Source organism: Lonchura striata, chromosome 6 (assembly GCF_050655825.1).
Source record: "Lonchura striata isolate lonStrDom1 chromosome 6, ASM5065582v1, whole genome shotgun sequence".
NCBI lineage: Eukaryota > Metazoa > Chordata > Aves > Passeriformes > Estrildidae > Lonchura > Lonchura striata.
This window is the reverse complement of record NC_140708.1, coordinates 17009414-17019570: the sequence shown is the minus strand read 5'-3', so window position 1 is coordinate 17019570 and position 10157 is coordinate 17009414.

Below are 10157 nucleotides of genomic sequence, written 5' to 3'. Positions count from 1 at the left end.
TCCTGGTATTGTTCTTCATATTAATTTGAGTTCTCTTTTTTCAAACTATTGCAAGAAATAAGGAGAGTCCTGTAAGGCGTCCTACTTAATCCTAAAGGCCATTGTTCAGGCTGGACAGTGTTTTAACCATTGAAAATAAACCCCTGCAAACTAGAACAGATTTCCTTGGTCTTTACCACCCTGCTAGCAGTCAAAGAATCCATTCTTAGAATATCTGAAAATGATCCTGTAGAGATGCTATCTTACAGTCCAAAGTATAATCATTCTCAGTGACTTCCATAACAAGTTAGGTTGTAAGCTCTGTTGCAACAGAGATTCTGTGACAGGAATTTAACTGATAACTTTGAGGCCTAGAACAACCTCAGTGTTTATTAAGCCCTCAGGGTTGGTTTGAATTAGTTAACATTCTTATGAAATAAAGAATTAAATTAGCTGTGAAAATTGGAGTGGCAGTGTTTTTCTGGGTGTTTTGGCTTGTACCACTATGTAGCATACTGCAACTCTTATGAATTCTTGTTTTGAGAATAAGTTTTCAGCAGGCATAATCAAATTTACATAGATCTTAATTTCTTATTAACAGGCCCTGAGAGGTGAACTGCAGAAGATAAAAGTGAGTCTACCCTCATCTGTACCCTGTGTTTCAATATGAGATGCTGATGTGGTAGGCTGTGATTTTTGTAGTGAGAGATTATCTGAGAGTATGTAGAGAGGGGACGTTATCTGCTTTGAAGAGAGGGGACTGGGGAGCGGCAGAAGAATATTAATGAATAGTTGGCTGCTGTTTTCTGAATGTGTTTGTCCTTTTCCTCTGTCCTTTTTCAGCAGAATCACCCAATGCATTCTCTGTATTGCAAAGGGAGTCTGTTCATGGAGGATTTCTGCAAGCTCTCTCTGCCATCCTCTATGCCACACACTAAAAAGCAATGAACATTTATTGAAACAGTTTTTCCTTCAACACACTAAAAAATATGGAAATTTCCATTCCAGACCACCTTTGCTGAGGCCACTCACCCCCTTTAGAGCATGTTTCATTGAGGTTCCTCCTGAATTGCTCTCAGACTTATGGAAAAGTTCAGTCCCTCTAAGGCACTTGCTGCATACTTTTGCATACTGTGTTATGTTTGACTATAGTGAGGTGCTGGTCTGATAGCCATGGAGAACTAAACAAAATAGTGTGGGTTTTCTCTAGTATTATCCTCCAGGGGTTGTTTCTGTAATCAGAGAGTAGTTTTTTCCACTGCAGGGAAATGCAGCCAGAAGGAATATTCTGCCAAGAGGGATTCTGCTTTTGACTACCTGTCCTGAGATTTTTGGTCATCTTGGGTAATTACCTCAGCTTGCTTTTGTAATTTATAAATACTCAGAAGGATGCCGCAGGGTAAGACAACTGGCAACTAAAGTACAAAAAATCTGGGGATGTGACAATACCCATTGAATTGTAAAGCAGGTTTTTCAGAAGACAGAAGATGTGCGAGCAGAAGAAAGAATATGATGCAAACATATTTGTGTTCTGAGAAGTTTGGCAGTAACTGATTACCATCAGAGAAAGCATTCTTTAGCACATTCATCTTTGAAATGGCCATATATGAGAACACAATGAGATCATATGAATGTAGGTTTGCACACAATCCAGCTGTTGAGATGTTCCCAAGATACTGGCGGCCAAAAAAAGCATACCAGTGAACAGGGATGTGAATTTATGCCAACAGGCAGTTTGGTGAAAGGGAGGGCAAACATACGGACTAAGTCTATTTTGGGAGGTGCCTTTTTTGTTTGTTTTTGGTACAGTCTGTCTGTATCTCTTTCTTGGACTAGTTAAATGCTTGGCAAAAGCAATAAATAACTGCACAGTGATCCCACAGGGTGCACAGGGAGAAGGAATGGACTAAATATAAAAGGGTATATGTTGACAGAGGACATATGTGCCATGTGAAAAAAATCACACTGCAGCATGGGCTGATGAAGGATGTAGCTGAGCAAACTCTTGGGAAAAACAGGACTTTATGTGAAACAGAGAAAAATAAGTGGAGAGACAAAAATATGATAGGAAACCAATCCTTGTAGGGAGAGGAAAGTGCCTTACCCTTAAGAGAAGGAAGTGAAAGAGTATAACCACCACCCTGGATTTAACACTGGTGAATGATGAAATCTCTGCAAGATTTGTGTATCTGCCTACCTGCCCCTGAGAGAAGATTTGTCTCCATTAGGGACCATGGAGGTACCCTGGGCTCTTGTCACAGGCTTAACTTCTGTCAGCTGCTCATGACCAGAAGTTCTTGCTACTTAGAGGCTGTTGAATACCTAATGTAAATTGAGACTTCTACATGATCCGTTTGGAAGAGGTCACTTACTTTCACTCTCTTAATTCATTTGGTTTCTGACTGCTGGGTTGGAGCAGTTGTTGAACAGATGGAGAAGCAGAATTTTGTTAACTGGAGAGGCTGATTTGTGCAGAGCAGGCATGCAGCTTTTAGGCTGCTTCTCAGAGATGCAGAAATTTGCTCTACAACAGTACGTCTGTTAGGTGAACAGATGAAGGGCCTGTTGCAGTGGTAATTTCATTAGAATGAAGTAGACATTACCATTTAAAGCTTTGGATAGTAGTGATTCTTAGCACACATCCCTGACAGTCTCCACAGAGCCTCCATGCCTCTGTTGGAGTTACAGGTCTGCAGCCTTGAATGAGTGTTCACCTTCACTGTGCCAGTGCAAGCCCCTCTCTGGTCTGTCGCATATCAATTTGTACTCGTGTTTATGATCTCGATTTGCAGGGGACATCAAAAAGTGTCAAGTTCTCCTGCTATTGTCATAAAGGCATGATCTCTGATGCAATTAAAAAACCCATATAACGTGGCTTGCAGTGTGAAGCAGGGTGAAGATCAGCTCTGTCTCTGCCCTCCCTGGAGAAGTTAACAAGCCTGTGTGTCATGGAGCAGACAACTCTGATCCAGCCTTCTTCACAACAATACATCTTGTGCCTCGCCTAGAGCCAGCGGTGAGTCAGCTACAGGAATTGACTCTCTGCTGTCATCTTGGTGCCAGCACACTAGGCTGGATTCTGTTCACCAGCATTAGGTAAGCATCCCATGGCTGCAGGCTGTTTTCAGTCTGTGGCTTCAGCTTCCTGAGCAATGATCCGCAAGGAAACTGAATCAGAAAGCTGAAGGAAAAGGTGGGTCACATGGAATATTAGTGAATTGTGTTGTTTGTTTTGTATTTTTAACTAGCTATATACTTTCATTTGATAGATTTCAGGCATTTTATGAAGCCTGGCCATGCCTCAGGAACCCTATGAAATATGATATGCAGTATGCACACCCATTTTAATGAAAAGAATGAAAAGAAACCTTTCTTTTCTTTAAAAAAAAACCTTAGAAAGTTGGATTAACTACATTCCCAGCAAAATTAGTGATTCAGGAATAGACTCCTGACTCCCAGTCTTGTATTGCACACATGGTGATCTGATGTTTGCTCTATTTTCTATTGCAGGAGGTTGTGGCCCTTTGCTGTTGTAACTTTACGTGCACCCATTTGCGTCACATAAAAATGGGAAGTAGATCTGTGAGTCTGTGGTGGATAATATTCAGGGAAAATAATACAGGGGAAGTACTTGATTATTCCCAAATTAGAATTACTCAGCTAGTGTCTTTAGCAGATTGGTATTGCAAACCACACTAATTAAATGAGATAATTACTTGAAACTGAAGCCACAATTTGGTTCCATGAAGGAACCTGCTGATACCTGAGAAGCTATTCATGTGTTGAGTTGCTGAACCTGAGTCATGACAATAGCCAAGGTCTGTTACTTAACAGCTGTGTACATTCCTCCATTAGGGAAGGCATCAGCCATGTATATGAAGCCCTTGAATATAGGTAATTTTTGCCATGTGAGTGGAGATACCTAACAAAACAGAGAAACAGCTGGAAATAAACCCTGTTTTTGTTTTCTACTCAGCATGATCTCCTTTCCTCTTAATTACCACAAGGTCATGGAGACTTGCAAGTGGAAGAATGACCTGCCAGAGAGAGAAGCCAAGCTAATCACTCTACTGCCATTTCCCTGAAAATTTACAGTATGTATAATTTTAAAGGCAATGTGGTTAAAATTCCTTTTAAAATACGTGTGTGAGTGAATATACAATGCTGTAGCAGGAGGATAGTAGTTCCTTTGTTATTACAGATCCCTTATGTCTTTACCTGCAATTTTTCTTCAAACATGCTTCTAATACATGTTTCCAGGCAGAGGGTGAGCAAGAATGTGTATGAATTTTTTTCATCCTGCTGCCTGTGTAGTTACTCACATGATGGATCCTGTCCAACAAGATTCCCCAACCGTATAGCTAGTTATTACTATATGGTACTGATGGCTTCTCCCCTCTTTAATTCCAGCTGAAAAACTGCAGTAAAATACAACTTAAATACTTTCATAATGCCACTACTTAATAGGAGGATCTGTGGTAGTTGGCATCAGGAAATAATATAATGTAAGAAGGAAGAGAAGAGCCCATGAAAAGATTTCTGTTAAAGTTGATTCAAGGCATGTGAACATATGAGCATTGTGAGCATATGAACAAATGAACATATTAGCACACTCCACAGACTCTAGAGGCAGAACATTGACTCCCATTGCTGGAAAACAGATGTGAACTTGACTATTGTCCTCCTCCCCTTTTATAAATTTTTTTCTAATGAGTTCGTTAAAGTGCAATTGGTTCCATATGCATTTAGGGGGGAGCCTGATGGTTGCTACACTTGCTATTAGTTTGTTGTAACTGCATGAATTGTTTAGTGTTAAGGATGAAAGAAGTAGGAGCAAGAATTATCACCTGAAGCAGCATCCATGTAGGAAATTGGGATTGCATGGATGCTGTTTCCAATGTCAGATTTTAGGACAGTCTTCCTTGCCTTAAGAGACTAGTTGGCTCAAAGTTAAAAGATCTATTACAGTATTCTGTCCAGATGCAGTAAAATGCTTTAGATTATCTGTCCGAAATGTTCTTTAATTCATACCCACCACTGAAACTCTTTGTAAGAATAACAGAAATATTATGTCTTAATGCAGATATTAATCTGTCATTCTGTAATTCTTATTTCTGTAAGTGCTATCTGTTTTTATCTTTTTGAATACTGCATTTTGCTATCTACAGAATAATGAAGGTATGACTTTCACAGTGGTGACTCTAATATCTCTTCTCATTAACACTGAGAAAAGAGGAAATACAAGATTAGAGGATAAAAAAGTCAAAGGGAAATGGAGAGCTCATTGCATGTGCTCAAGGAATAAGAAGCATCAAAGGTGAGGACAGGAGCCAATTGAATCATCAGGATGCTATAAATAATTCTGAAGTAATCTCTTTATCATTACAAAAGTGAATTAGGAGAAGCTGATGGGGCAAAAGCCTATGGTTTGAATTGAGAAGACACTATAGCAGCCCGGGGTGCACAAAGTGTTCTGCTGGGGCCCCTGGGAGGGACTGGATGGCGCGGCTCTGACGGGATTGCTGGAAGGAGGCGCGGGGAGCAGCCGGAGAAGGGCAGGGCAAGGGCCGTGGGGAGCGGGCTGGCCAGCGGGAATGGCGCTGGCAGCTGGGGCGCTGCCCACCGCTGGCACTCCGGGGACCTTTCCTGGCCGCCAGCCTGCCCCGGGGCCGCTTCTTCTCCTGCCCCATCTTCTCTCTCCTCCTCCCGCGGGAGCGCTGGGCAGAGCCCAGGTGAGCTGATCTCCAGCGCAGCGTGAGCTGCAGCCCCGAGCTCAGCGTCTGAATTAGACGCAGCGGCAGGGAGGGAAGAGGATTTGGATCCATGAGTGTCTCGGACCAGGCGACAGCCCCGGCTGTTCGTGCTTGACCTTGGGCTGCGGGCTCGGTCCGTGCCGGGGCGCCGCAGGCACCGACCCGCTCGGCAGAAACGCCGTCTGCTCTCCGCTGCGGCCGGGTCGAGCATCCTCCCAGGCATCTGAGACCTCTGAAAGCATCGTGCAGTGCTTATGTACAGGCTGCGGCAAATCAGAATCCCTCTGGGAGTTAAGTTTGTTCATAACCCCCAAGGTTAATTGTGTTTCAGCTCACGTTCGCTTGCCTGATGCTCTCTGTTAGTGAGAAAAAATTATTGCAGTAGTACTTTGAAATTATACGGTGTCACTCTGATGGTCTAATGTGTCTGGAAAAGCAGAAGTAAAACTGCTGATCACAGTTGCTGTTCTCTGCACAGAGTATCTAAATGGATTTTCAGCGATTCCCTGTGTGGGCTTCAGCCAGGGCACTTCCTCTCTGTGTGGACACAACTGCATGAGCAGTGCTTTAGACCCACATGGACAAAACCCTGGAGCCAGTGATAGCAAAAGGGATCTCATGTTATTCAAAGATAACGGGATACAGTCTTGTATCCCGTTAATATGATTTTGTGAGGTGGCTTAGAATGGACTTTCATGCATCTGCAATGCTAATCTGCTGCCTCTGCATGTATTATAAATGTTATCCTACCACTTGAAACTGAGAGAAGCAGGATGTTGCAGTTAAATATCCCAAATACCAGCACAAAATATTTTGCTGGTTCTTATCATTTATTTAGTCTCAGTAGACAAGAATGTACTTTTATTTGGTTTTTTTTTTTTGTTTTGTGGGTTTTTTTTTTTGTGGGTTTTTTTTTTTTTTTGGTTACAGAAAGGCACAAGCTTTGTGTCACCAGTTTTCCCTCATTTGATGCTATTGGTCCAGCATCTTGGTATTAGACCTCTTATGGATATAGATACTATTTTGAAGAGATAATTTTTGGACTCTAATGTAAACCTTTGCTCTTTGCCTTGCAAAATATATCATCCTTTCTGCAAAATGTTTACATAAAGCAGATACAGTCTGTCCCACAAACAGATACAGTCTGTCCCACAAGTTTAGATAAAGCACATCCAGGCTTCCCAGTTGTCTCATTCTCCAGCAAATACGTTCTTTGAATTGATGCTTGCTCTTTCTTTCAGGGTCTGTGAAATACTGCTTGAGGAAGCTACTTCTGTTTCCACTGATTTGAATCTACCTTGTCAGCCTTTTCTGAGCTCCCTAAAGATAGTAAATGGGAACGTAACATTTTACTGCTGTGGGTCAGCTGCTATCTGACAAATATAAACAAATAAAAGTATAAACACTGGGGGCAGAAATTTCGGTCTGCTCTATGAATATTAATTTATGAAGAATCAGAGATGGGAGTTAAATTAGGATCTTTAATTAGAATGAAATAGGAGTATTCTTGGTGCTTATTCTTTTTTTTCCTTTTTTTTTTAAGTTGGCAATTCTTTATGACTTGTCTGTATTTTTTTATCCATGCTGATTATCACCGTGGTTTACCACCGCATTTGCATCAATATGTTGCATAATCCTCAATTATCATTTTGGTTTTCTGAGTTGCTTTTCTCTGAGAAACTTTTATTGTTTTTCTTGGCTTAACTGCAGACTGTCTCCACCCTCTTTCCTTCTGCAAGTGATCAAATTCTGTAAAGAATTCTCTGCTTTGGATAGACTATCAACTTCCCACCCATGCTGTTCTCACTGAGGTTGGAAATGTTATTAATTTTATTTAGTGTAGGGAAAAGCTTGGCTAACCCTTCAAAACAATCTTTCAAGTCCTGTAATTCAATAAAGTCCTTATTTACAATGGCCATAGCTATTTTTCTCAATGCTGTCCAAACTGAGTTCTCTCTGGTTACAAGAGAATGAAGCATTGTTTTCCATTCTGACAGTAAATGGTTCTATTTCATTTTGTAGTGCAGGAAAAGTGCAGCATAATCTTGTTTAAAATGTTTTCTAGAAAAAGAAGCAGCTGTTACTCTCCACATTATGCTATTCTTAATGGGGTTTGTGCCAGGGACTGAGGGAGAAAGGCTGGCAGTTATATATGACCTGGTGAGTGTAAAACTGTTATTCTGAGACTTGGATTTTCTAGTTGTTTCCAGCACTAATCATTGCTTTTTCTTACACGCCAGCACACAAGCACTGTATTTCAGTTCTCTCTGTTGATTTAACTGTTGATTTCTTTCTTTCTTTGGACTCAAAATTATATAAGTAAAGATAATATTTTATTATGATGCGGATAAAACCACTTCTCAATAACTGCCATTTCAGATGTACACAGTGCCTCTAACCAAGTCTGCTTTTACTGAGGTCTCGGCCTAAAGCTGGGCAGATATAACAATTATTTCCTTGCACAAACACAAAAAGTGTGAGTGGTGGCAGCATGGAAATTGTAAATGAAACCTTTGGAAAGCTATACAGCACTGAGGCATTGGATTCCTTGCCTTAGGACCCACCAAAGAGCAGCTAGGAAGGAAGTAAGAAACTCCAGATTTGAAAAGAACTGCCATCTGGGGTGACCTGTAACTCAGTGTCCTTGACAGCTTCATGGCAACAGTGTTAGACATCATTTGGTGTTATATCTTTCTTATCCCTTCCTTCCACCCATATAAAAGAAAAAATCAAAGCTGAAAGCTAATTTTTCCTTCCTGTGGTAATCGTGGTATGTTTTAAAGCACTGTGAACAGGTTTGGAAATGGCAAGAGATTTGAAAGAATGTTTGACATGGGCTGAAATCTGCAGCAGAAATTCCCAAAGATCCTTTTTCTATAGCTGGCTGTGTGTTTGGGAATGTCTTACAGGGATAGCAGTTCAGTGCTTCATGTACTTCTGTCATGCAACAGCTTGGTGAATTTTTTCCAGCTTCTTGACCAAATGGTCCCAGCAGTCCTTTTACCCATGCAGAGTGTTCTGCAAGTGTCAGTCACAGATCAGAGCCTTGTTTGTGAGGAACTGAATTCATGTCAAGACTTGAGCATATTGGTCTGGACCCCCAGATCCCGAGAACCAAAGAAATTACCATTTTCACTGCTTTAAAGTTCCATTTCCTGACCACCCTTGCAGTTCAGGTGAGTTGTGAACAGAGTAGCAACTCCCTTGCCTTCCCTCTGCACTTCAAGGCACCAGTGAAGTTGGCCTGAACATAATTTGGCTGCAGGGCTGCAAGTGCTGGCAGCAGCTGAGTGCATTTTCTCCTCATCTCTCCTGGCAGCAGCGTGCTGCTGGGCTGTGGCCACTTGTAGCACATGGCACCACCACAACCTGCACATCCACCACCTGGAAAAGAAAGAATAAAAGGGGTCTGTGCGTGAGAAACTGGAAAAAATGGTGAATCTGGATCTTCATCAGTACTGATGAAGTCAAAAGAACATGGGCCTGCCCTCCACGCCAGTGTAGGAAAGGCTCCACCAGCACAGCTCAGACTTTCCAGAGATCCCAGAAGACTATTTGAGCATTTATTCTGACTCTCCCATATAAATCTGGTTATAGAATTTCTTATTATATCCTGTGGGGAGGGTTAGGTCACAGCCTGGGTTAGATAACAGACATGTCATGAAATCTATCTTGGTTATTAAGATTTTGTATGCTCTCAGTAGAAAGCAGAGTGTACTGAGAGCCCATTCATACCTGGAAATAGATACCTGGTTCATCTCCATGCACTCTGGAGACTGCACACCATCAGGGATATATGATGGAGGAGAGGAGAAATACCACAAAAAGACCTCTGCCCCATCCCTGCTGCACAGCCATTCCGTATCTGGAACTGTGACTCTGCCTTTGATAGTCCTCTCTCAGGGCAAAGAAAGACTGATTTAGATGGTTTGTGAATATATATATATATATCTTTATATGTATAGAAATATATATATATATAGTTCTGTATATATATATAAACCCATATATATAAAAATAGATTGAGCAGATACCTGTGTAGATATAGCTAACTGTTGCTACAGTCCTTCAGTCCCCTAGATGGTCTTTTCTGTTCTTTATGCTGTAGATACCTGTATTTTTCTGCTGCAGGGACTTGTTCCAAGAGAAGACCCACACAAACTGAGCTGTCTCCTCTGTGCCTCATGAGGAGCCCTGTCCCTTGGTGCTGCCTTAAAGGCTCCCTGCAGAGGCTGAACCACCCCAGACCTGGCAGCCCTTTGCTGCTGCTCAGTCGTGGGCCCTGCAGCTGGCTGGGATCATGCTCCAGAGCTAAGCGGTAACTAAAGAAGTGTCCTGCTAACAGAGCGTCACCCGAGCATAATCCAGGCCCTGACTCAAATTGACAAGGACAGGTTGGGCTCTGAATAAATCTCTTTAAATAGC